This window comes from Rhipicephalus microplus, chromosome X, assembly GCF_043290135.1.
Source record: "Rhipicephalus microplus isolate Deutch F79 chromosome X, USDA_Rmic, whole genome shotgun sequence".
In the NCBI taxonomy this organism is placed as follows: domain Eukaryota; kingdom Metazoa; phylum Arthropoda; class Arachnida; order Ixodida; family Ixodidae; genus Rhipicephalus; species Rhipicephalus microplus.
Window position 1 is genome coordinate 425,160,080 of NC_134710.1, and position 9,005 is coordinate 425,169,084.

The following is a 9,005-nucleotide window of genomic DNA, read 5'->3' on the forward strand; positions in this document are numbered from 1 at the left end:
GATAGGGGGGTGAGGCAGACATTTGTTCGTGGAGCTCGGAAAAGCCAACCCCCTTCGCTCCATTGTCCTGCTCGAAACGTGGGGCGCCTTGCGAGGCAGCGCCTTTCGGCCGAGCGACCCGACGTGGTTCGGAGACCCGTTTCCGTAGAACGCGGTGTCGATGAAGGCATGCCTCCGAGGTGTAGACTAACGGGAAACAGGCGCCCGTGTAGCGGCCGTACACGCTTTTGTCTGCCCCGGTTGCTTCGAACGGCTCCCCCAAGAGCGCGACCACCTCGAGCACGGATAAAGGTTACGTACATAGGAACTCAAAGGTGACCTTAAGGGCAAATGACTTGTTGTTTGAAACAATGTTCATTTATGTTTTTAGATTTAGGAGCATTCCATGAATGGGAGGACAAATAGCTTAGTTAATCTTTTGGTTTGCTTTTGTCGACTGTGTGTTTGTAGACGATGTTTCTTGTTTCAACCTATTACCTGTTCTGTTAGGGAAGCCTTGTTTTAGGGATATTGTTATTTTAATAACTTGAGTTTTTCTTTAAGACTGGTTGGCCAATAATCGAAGTATGACGAGGTAAGCTTGTGTGATAAGCATGACGCTTTGTTTTTGAAAGCTTTACTTTTTATTATTACTTCGAAATGAAACGCTTTAGTGTGCAGCAAGTACCGGAACTGTGTACAGGCGATCATGCCGATTTATTACTCATTCATCTTTTTCGAAAGCTGTGTGTCAATAAGTGACTTTTCAATACCACTTAAAGCGTGTATTGTTTTTATTATGTGGCATGAAAGAATGCCTCCGTGCCTTTTCCTTAAATCGTGAAGTATTTTTGTGTTTTCTTTTCGAATGTGTGTGGACATGACGTTGTGCGCGAGTTCTGACTTTCATCGTATAGTGACCGTGAAAGTGTGGTGTGTCAGGTGTTCTCTGCGGTGTCGTCCACGTCAGCGAAATGGTGCGCGAAAAAAAAGAAACGCGTTGGTGGACGACCGGAACACTGAAAGCTGCCGAACATTGTGCGTTTGTGATTTTCCTGAATATTACGGAGTAATATTCTTAAGAAGGGGGCTATGTCACAAACGACTCCAATTTTCGGAGCATCCGCGGGCCCCACCTACCAAGGAAGGGCGCTTTTGTGTTGGGGGACGACATCCGGCGACTATAACGACCCAACGTGGCGCCGGCTTGCCTTCCCTGCACCGGTACCGGAAGGGGCACCGGCGATCTAAACAGGGAATATTACTCCCAGATGAGACGGGAGCACGTGTACGCCCCTGAGGCGGTTTGAACTGCATCGGAAGAGCAGTTGACGTACAACCAGCAACAAGTGCGGTCGTCGGTGTCGCGAGTCTCGCGTAGGCGGCGAGCACGGAGTGACCCGCGCAACGTATTGAGACGGCTGCAATTCCGGGCACCCTCGTCGTCTACCAAGCCGGCGAGACCTTCGGCGGCACCCGTCAACTCCCCTACGTGCACCAAGGGCTGGTTTGGTCCGTATGGAACTTTTTATTGTGACTTTTTTTGTTAAACCGTAAACTTGTTTTAACCAGCCTTTTTTTAAATATTTGTAGTGTGCGCTGCGTCGCACGCTCAAATTCAAAAGCGCCAGCATGATCATTCTGTAATTAATTTCTAGTGTCTCTCTCCTTTGATTTCCATCTTGTTGTTATTTTATTAGTGTTCCGCATATTTGTCTTTAGTCTGTATCTTTTGTAGTGTTTTTTTAGCATATTTTGTTACATAGCTGTTCCTTCCATCGCGCATCAGTGTTATTCCTCTCTGTTATTTTCGTTAACTCCTGCCTTTGCCCTTGTTTCAATTAAATGCTTGTTTATGTGTACTCATACTCCGTGTCTGCTCTATGAGTGCGTCGGTCAGGCCCACACATCACCACACGTGCAACCCCGCACGGGTCGACCAACCCGCAAATAAATTTGAAATGTGCCACTTCGAGGCCTTTCAGGCGTCGCAGGCCGAAGCGTAAAGTGGAAGCCTGCGAGTCTGCCGCACGTCGATGTTGGATCGGCGGGGCCTCACCCGAAGGGCGTGACATTATCTGGACCAGCCCTTGGTGCACGTAGGGGAGTTGACGGGTGCCGCTGAAGGTCTCGCCGGCTTGGTAGACGACGAGGGTGCCCGGAATTGCAGCCGTCTCAATACGTTGCGCGGGTCACTCCGTGCTCGCCGCCTACGCGAGACTCGCGACACCGACGACCGCACTTGTTGCTGGTTGTACGTCAACTGCTCTTCCGATGCAGTTCAAACCGCCTCAGGGGCGTACACGTGCTCCCGTCTCATCTGGGAGTAATATTCCCTGTTTAGATCGCCGGTGCCCCTTCCGGTACCGGTGCAGGGAAGGCAAGCCGGCGCCACGTTGGGTCGTTATAGTCGCCGGATGTCGTCCCCCAACACAAAAGCGCCCTTCCTTGGTAGGTGGGGCCCGCGGATGCTCCGAAAATTGGAGTCGTTTGTGACACTTACAAAGAGGGTTCAGCTTAAACTGAGGACGACGCAGAGAGCGATGGAAAGGAAAATAGTAGTTGTAACCTAAAGAGTCAGGAAGAGAGCAGAGTGGATCAGGGAACAAACCGGGGTTAAGGATATCATAGTTGAAATCAAGAAGAAGAAATGGACATGGGCCGGGCATGTAGCGCGTAGACGGGATAACCGCTGGTCATTAAGGGTAACTGACCGGATTTCCAGAGAAAGCAAACAAGTTAGGGAGAGACAGTAAGTTAGGCGGGCAGATGAGATTAGGAAGTCCGCGGGTACATAATTGCAGCAGCAAGCACAGGACCGAGTTGAGTGGTGGATCATGGGAGAGGCCTTTGTCCTGCAGTGGACGTTGTCAGGCCTACACTGTTAAAAAAAAGTTAGTAAAGATGTAGCAACTGCAAGCAAATAGGTAGTAACTGCAGTGGTTACTACCTTACTTGGACCATTACTACACTTTTGCTACCTGTTTACTACCTACGTTAGTAAACAGTTACTAGCTGCTACCGTTACTAAATTTTGCGACCTGTTAACTACCTACGTTGTAAACAGTTAGTAACTGGAATGAAAGAGGTAGTAACTGCAGCCGTTACTACCTTTCTTGTCCCTTTGCTACCTTTTTGCTGCACGGCTGTTGACTACTTAACATGAAATAGTGTGATTCCGGTTCTGAATATTTATGAGAGGAATCGTGTCGAAGTATTATAATTAAACGAAAAAATAGCGCAGAAGATATCTATAGATCAAGAAAATACATTTAGTTTTAAATTACGCAACTGAGATATGTAAGCTTGGTTCTGATATTGTCTAAACGGAGAAGTACAAGTTAATGAACCATAGGCAAGTGTACACGCGTTGCAATAGACAATTACAACAAACTTAGTAAATTACAGCGCATATTAACAAGACCGGCGGATCAAAATAACCAGACGGTCGCAATTAGCCTTGAAAATGGTCACAATCAATCCACTGCGGCGTGTCTCTAAACATTATCATTGTTTTGCTGCGTCAAACTTCAAAAACAAATATTACGTTGTAAACGCTGATATATTAGCCATGTGAAGCATTCCAACGCACTGAGAAAAAGTTCATAACCTTGTTTGGGCTACTGTCCGTAATGTATTTTTGTGACCTTTTTATAATAAATAAATATGACATACATTTTTTATATGTAAGGCTAATTAAAAGACTTGTGCTACGTCCCCAAACATATGCAACCAGGTAGTATAATATAGTGTTATAGGTTCAAATTTGTTATTATTCATCCTGAAACTAAAGTGCTCCCCTGTACCAGACATTCCCTGGAAAGTAGGGGCTGTATATACCCCATGCGTAATTCATACTACATGTATGCGTAAAAAATAGTGAACTTGTCAGGTCTGTGTATTCTTCACTTCATTACTCAAATTTGTCTAGTAATGAGACATTAATTGGCGAACATTAGCAGTGGATAAATAATATGCCAAAATGAATATACAAAGTAGTATTTAATCATTACTTTTTTTTCTTGAAACATTTAGGAGTTACTACCCATGGGTGGTAATGGCTAGGATAGTAACAGTCACCCAATGCTGGTAGTAACAGCATCGGTAGTAACTGTTACCACCCTCACCGTTACTAACTGCGCTTACTACCAGGGTTGTAACATATGTGACAAACCATAACTACCCCAAAGTTAGCAAGTACTACCACCTTTTTTCTAATAGTGTATGATGAATATTAACATTAATGTAGTGTTACGTGTACTGAGGTTACTCAAGAAACAATCGAGCTGAACAATTGTCGCTTTCTTTTGAGGGTCGGTAGGCTCCACAAACAGGCAATGCCTCAGCGCAATTACGACGCACCTGCACATTCATTTGTGTGCCATGACGCGTAGGAGACGCTGAGACATCGTTTAGAATCTCAGTAATGTGTTACAAGCACTCAAAACGCGCTTTCGTAGGCTACGACGCACGCGCGCGCGAAATAGAGACGCTCTCGACAGCTTCAGTATACTACACGGCCGCCGCTGATTACCCGCCAGAACCCTAGACGTTGCCATGCCATCCGGCTCGGCCGCTTCGTTCGTTTTACTGCCCCTAGCCCCTCATGACTGCACTAGCGGGACAGGCGGGCGCCGGGGCTTCGCCGCCACGTCGGCGCCATGGCCAGCCCTGCTGCCCGGCCACTGGTAGGTGTTCTGTGGCCCGGCGCGACCGTCGAGACGGCGCCTCCCCTCTCTGCCTCGCCTTCAGATGGAATGCGTTGCGTACGGCAGTTTTGCATTCGAGAAATTGTGAGCATTTTCGGAGAGGTTTTCCTTCCTCTTTGGGTCACACTCACGCGGAGACTTCGTTGGCGCCGTGCCGGCACGGACGATTGCAGGGGGCCTTATTTATGGATCTGCGGACGCGGTTAACGTTCATTGGCAGTGTGCATACACAGGGTTATCGCGGACAGCCGAATAAAACGGTAATTAACGAGCTGCGTTATGTGTGTTTTTGTACTAGCCCGCTTTATGTCAATGACAGAATAAATTATTAAAGGCGATTGGGCGCTTATTGCACATTGTGTCTGCTCTGTTGAAGGAATAATAGACCGCCTTCAGATGCGGTTTCGTCTAACCTTTAATAAATTTTGCGTCAATAATCATGGTGCAGCGTGCGTCCATTCGCGCAAACGTGGAAAAAATATAGACCTTGTGGAGAAAACATCGACGTACTAAATAAATATAATGATTTTATTAATATAGGTGGTATAGCTCCAGGTGAAGGCCTAGTAGGGCATAGTAAGTATGTGGGAAACTGAATAAAGTGAACATGCCTCGCAGGAAAAGAAAAGAACTTTGATTATGCAATTATGCATTAACGGCGGTGCGTGGTGACGGGGCCGCCGCCATGCACGTTTTTACCCTCCTTTGTGGTTGATGTTTTGGTGCTTTGTCGGCATCTGTGGTGACTTTCTGCTTAGTAATGGAATAGAGTGAGTTAACCTGGATCTGTGCATGGTATGCACAGTGATTCTATAGCGTACATAAAGTGATGGTTTACCAAGGGCTCTAAAGCGTGACGGGAAAGGGGGTGGCAGAATGGCGGAAGGAAAGGCATATATTGCTAAAACAGATAAATTCACTTTTAACAGGGGAGCTGTTTTAAGGTTGGAGTAAGTCCGCGTAGTGTACGCCGTGCTCTGCCGTCTGGTAACTCGCGCGGGGAAAGCCACAAAGGGCCATCCCCCCTGTCATTCAGGCACTACACTTTCCTTGGTTGGAAAATACGGTGGAAGAAGAAAAACGGTTGGTGAGGAGCCTTAACAAGCGATCGTTTGTTATTCAAAACAAACCCACATCAACTTGTCCTGCAAATTTGTTGCCGGTTGGCGTGTTCCAAAACTACAATTTTCAGGTTGTGTGTCACCCGGTATAGGAGTCATGCCTCATGACAATACATAGTTGCTGGCAATGCCTGTTTGTTGTTTTGTTTTGTCTTTTTACTGTGTCTAAGTAAAGTTCTTATCGTGAAATATTTTTAAAACTATTGCTACAGTTTTGTTTCCCAACCAAATTGTTACATCCTGTTCTACACACTTCATTCTTCATGGTTGCTTTCAGTGAGTAGGAAAGACAACAGATCAAGTCGCAAGTCTAACGCCTCCAGCGAACACCACGTTATCATTTATACATAATGACCATAAATAAATATGGAAACTTCATGCAGATTTCTGCCATGTATTTCACAGCATTTGACATGCACATCGCAGTCGCACTTTATATTTGGCTATGCTGACACACGCGTATAAAAGCGAGACATACCTTGACTGCTTAATTTAAAATCGCACAAAATCTTTTCACACTTCGCATTTTACTCTGTCGAATAGCTCGGTGAGTTATTTGGATGTGCTTTGTTAATATAATGCCAAAATTGAGCTCTTTCTCTATATGTCGCTCTTTTTGCAGTAACTATAGGCAGCACGGCAATTGTTATCGGACTTGCTCACAACAGATATTTCAATATTTTTAACAGTACTCACGCAAAGCTAGCGCATGAGTCAGTTGAATAGCTTGAAACAGTTGTAGAACCACTTGCTACTTAGCGTGTGTCATTTGACGCACTCAGCACAGTTACTGGCAAGTATTCTGACTCTATAAGCAGTGGTAACACGACCTTTCAGATAAGGGTTCGTGAACTCTACAGAATTGGTTCGAAAGCAGGTTGTCACAAGCGACTCCAATTTTCGGAGCATCTGCGGGTCCCATCTTCCAAGGAAGGGCGTTTTTGTGTTGGGAGGCGACATCCGGCGACTATAATGACCCAGCGTGGCGCCGGCTCGTCTTCCCTGCCCCTGACCGGTAGGGGAACCGGCGGTCTCAACAAGGAAAATTACTCCTAGATGAGATGGGAGCACGTGTACGCCCCTGAGGCGGTTTGAACTGCATCGCAGGAGCAGTTGACGTACAGCCAGCAACAAGTGCGGTCGTTGGTGTCGCGAGTCTCGCGTGGGCGACGAGCATGGAGTGACCCGCGCAACGTATTGAGACGGCTGCAATTCCGGGCACCCTCGTCGTCTACCAAGCCGGCGAGACCTTCAGCGGCATCCGTCAACTCCCCTACGTGCACCAAGAGCTGGCCTGGTCCGTATGGAACTTTTTATTGTGACTTTTTTTAAACTGTTAAATTGTTTAACCAGCCTTTTTTTTTAAAAATCCGTGTAGTTGTGTGCGCTGCGACGCACATAGAAATTCAAAAGCGCTACCATAATCTTTTTCATGTAACTTTTCTTGTATCTCCTTTGATTCATGTCATTAGTTTGTTAACATTCCGCATATTTGTCTTTAGCCTGTATCTTTTGTAGTGTTTTTAGCACATTTTGTTATATAGCTGTTGTTTCTATCGCGCGTATCAGTTTTTTCCTCCTTTGTTATTTTTGTAATCTCCTGTCTTTGCCCCTGTTTCAATTAAATGCTTGTTTGTGTGTAATCAAACTCCGTGTCTGCTCTATGAGTGCGTCGGTCAGGCCCACACATCACCACACGTGCAACCCCGCACGGGTCGACCAACCCGCAAATAAATTCGAAATGCGCCACTTCGAGGCCTTTCAGGCGTCGCAGGCCGAAGCGTAAAGTGGAAGCCTGCGAGTCTGCCGCACGTCGATGTTGGATCGGCGGGGCCTCACCCGAAGTGTGTGACATTATCTGGCGTCCGCGACAGGACTGGCCGACCACGTGGTGGTGTCTGGTAGACTGACGTAACTCTGAGCGTGCAGTATGTAGACGTCCTTTTATTGTTTTGTTGGTGGTCAACTGTTGGTAACAATGGACGGCACGCAGTTTGACAGGCTTATTGAACAGGGCAAAGCCTTTGGCTTTGTAGGCAAGGAGTTATATAATTTCGTTGAAAAAGAACGAAATAGGCTTAAAGAAGAGCGCGATGCCGAACGCATTAGGTACAGGCAACATCTGGAATATTTGATGGAACAGGAGCGACAAAGTTCAAGACTAAGAATTCAGAGAGAAAAAGAGCGCTTGGGACTGTGTGCCACACAGTCGGGTCCCAGCTTAGCCGCTGGAACGCCCAGTAGCGTGACCTACCGTGGCCTGAACAAGCAGTCTTACCAGGATCATGTTCAGCTACTGCGCCAGAAAATGGAAAGTAGACGGCGCATGTTTGAGACCTGGGATGCAAGGCACGAAAAGGGCAAAGAGCCCGTAGGTGCCAAACCGCTGAGAGCCGGCCAAAATAGCAGTACTGATGAGGCGAACATCGGGTTCACGAGTGAATCTAAGGAGTTAGCTGCTGAAAGTCCCATTGTGACCACAAAGGCCACTGAAGGCCACAGTGATGGCGAGGAGGCGCTGTGCCTGGAGAGTTTTTTTAATACAGAAATGCCATCTGTAATGAACTTGGCACAGCCACCCTGTTTGTGCGTCGCCATAGCAGCTAAATGTGAAGTTCGCAGTACCTCCGGCCCGGTAGGTGAGGACCCCTGTACAGAGAGCAGGGCACAGTCGGGTGCTGACGCGCACTGCGAGCTGGGCAATGTTGGGGCAAGTAGTTCTTCCAGGTGCGAGCGGCGCAGCCCTGATGAAGACGCTTGCATTGCTCAGCCGTCAGTCAAGCTTCCCGCAAGTCAGGGTGTCCACAAGTTAACGAAAAATCCCGACTGTATAGGCATTATAGCCGAAGAGACAGGCGAGACCAGTTCTGCTCTGCAAATGTTGCAAGCGGACTTCTCTAAAGTGAGCACTGGGCAACGTCCAAAAAGAAAAAGACGCCGCACAAGCAGAAGGAAAACCAAGGGTGCAAAGCAACCCGGAAAATCGCTAATTGCCAAACAGCAATCAAGGCAACGAAGGCTTCGTTGGCAGTTTGTGACATTCGCGAGGCGAGCACGTCCCCATGCCCCAAACCATCCGAAGAGTAGGGCGGTGAGACAGGCGATTGTACCTGCTGCTCGGAGGAGCCAAGCCCCACCACTCCATTCTTGTGTTCGAGGAGCGGAATGCATGGGGAAGGAGCGCATGCCTAGGCGA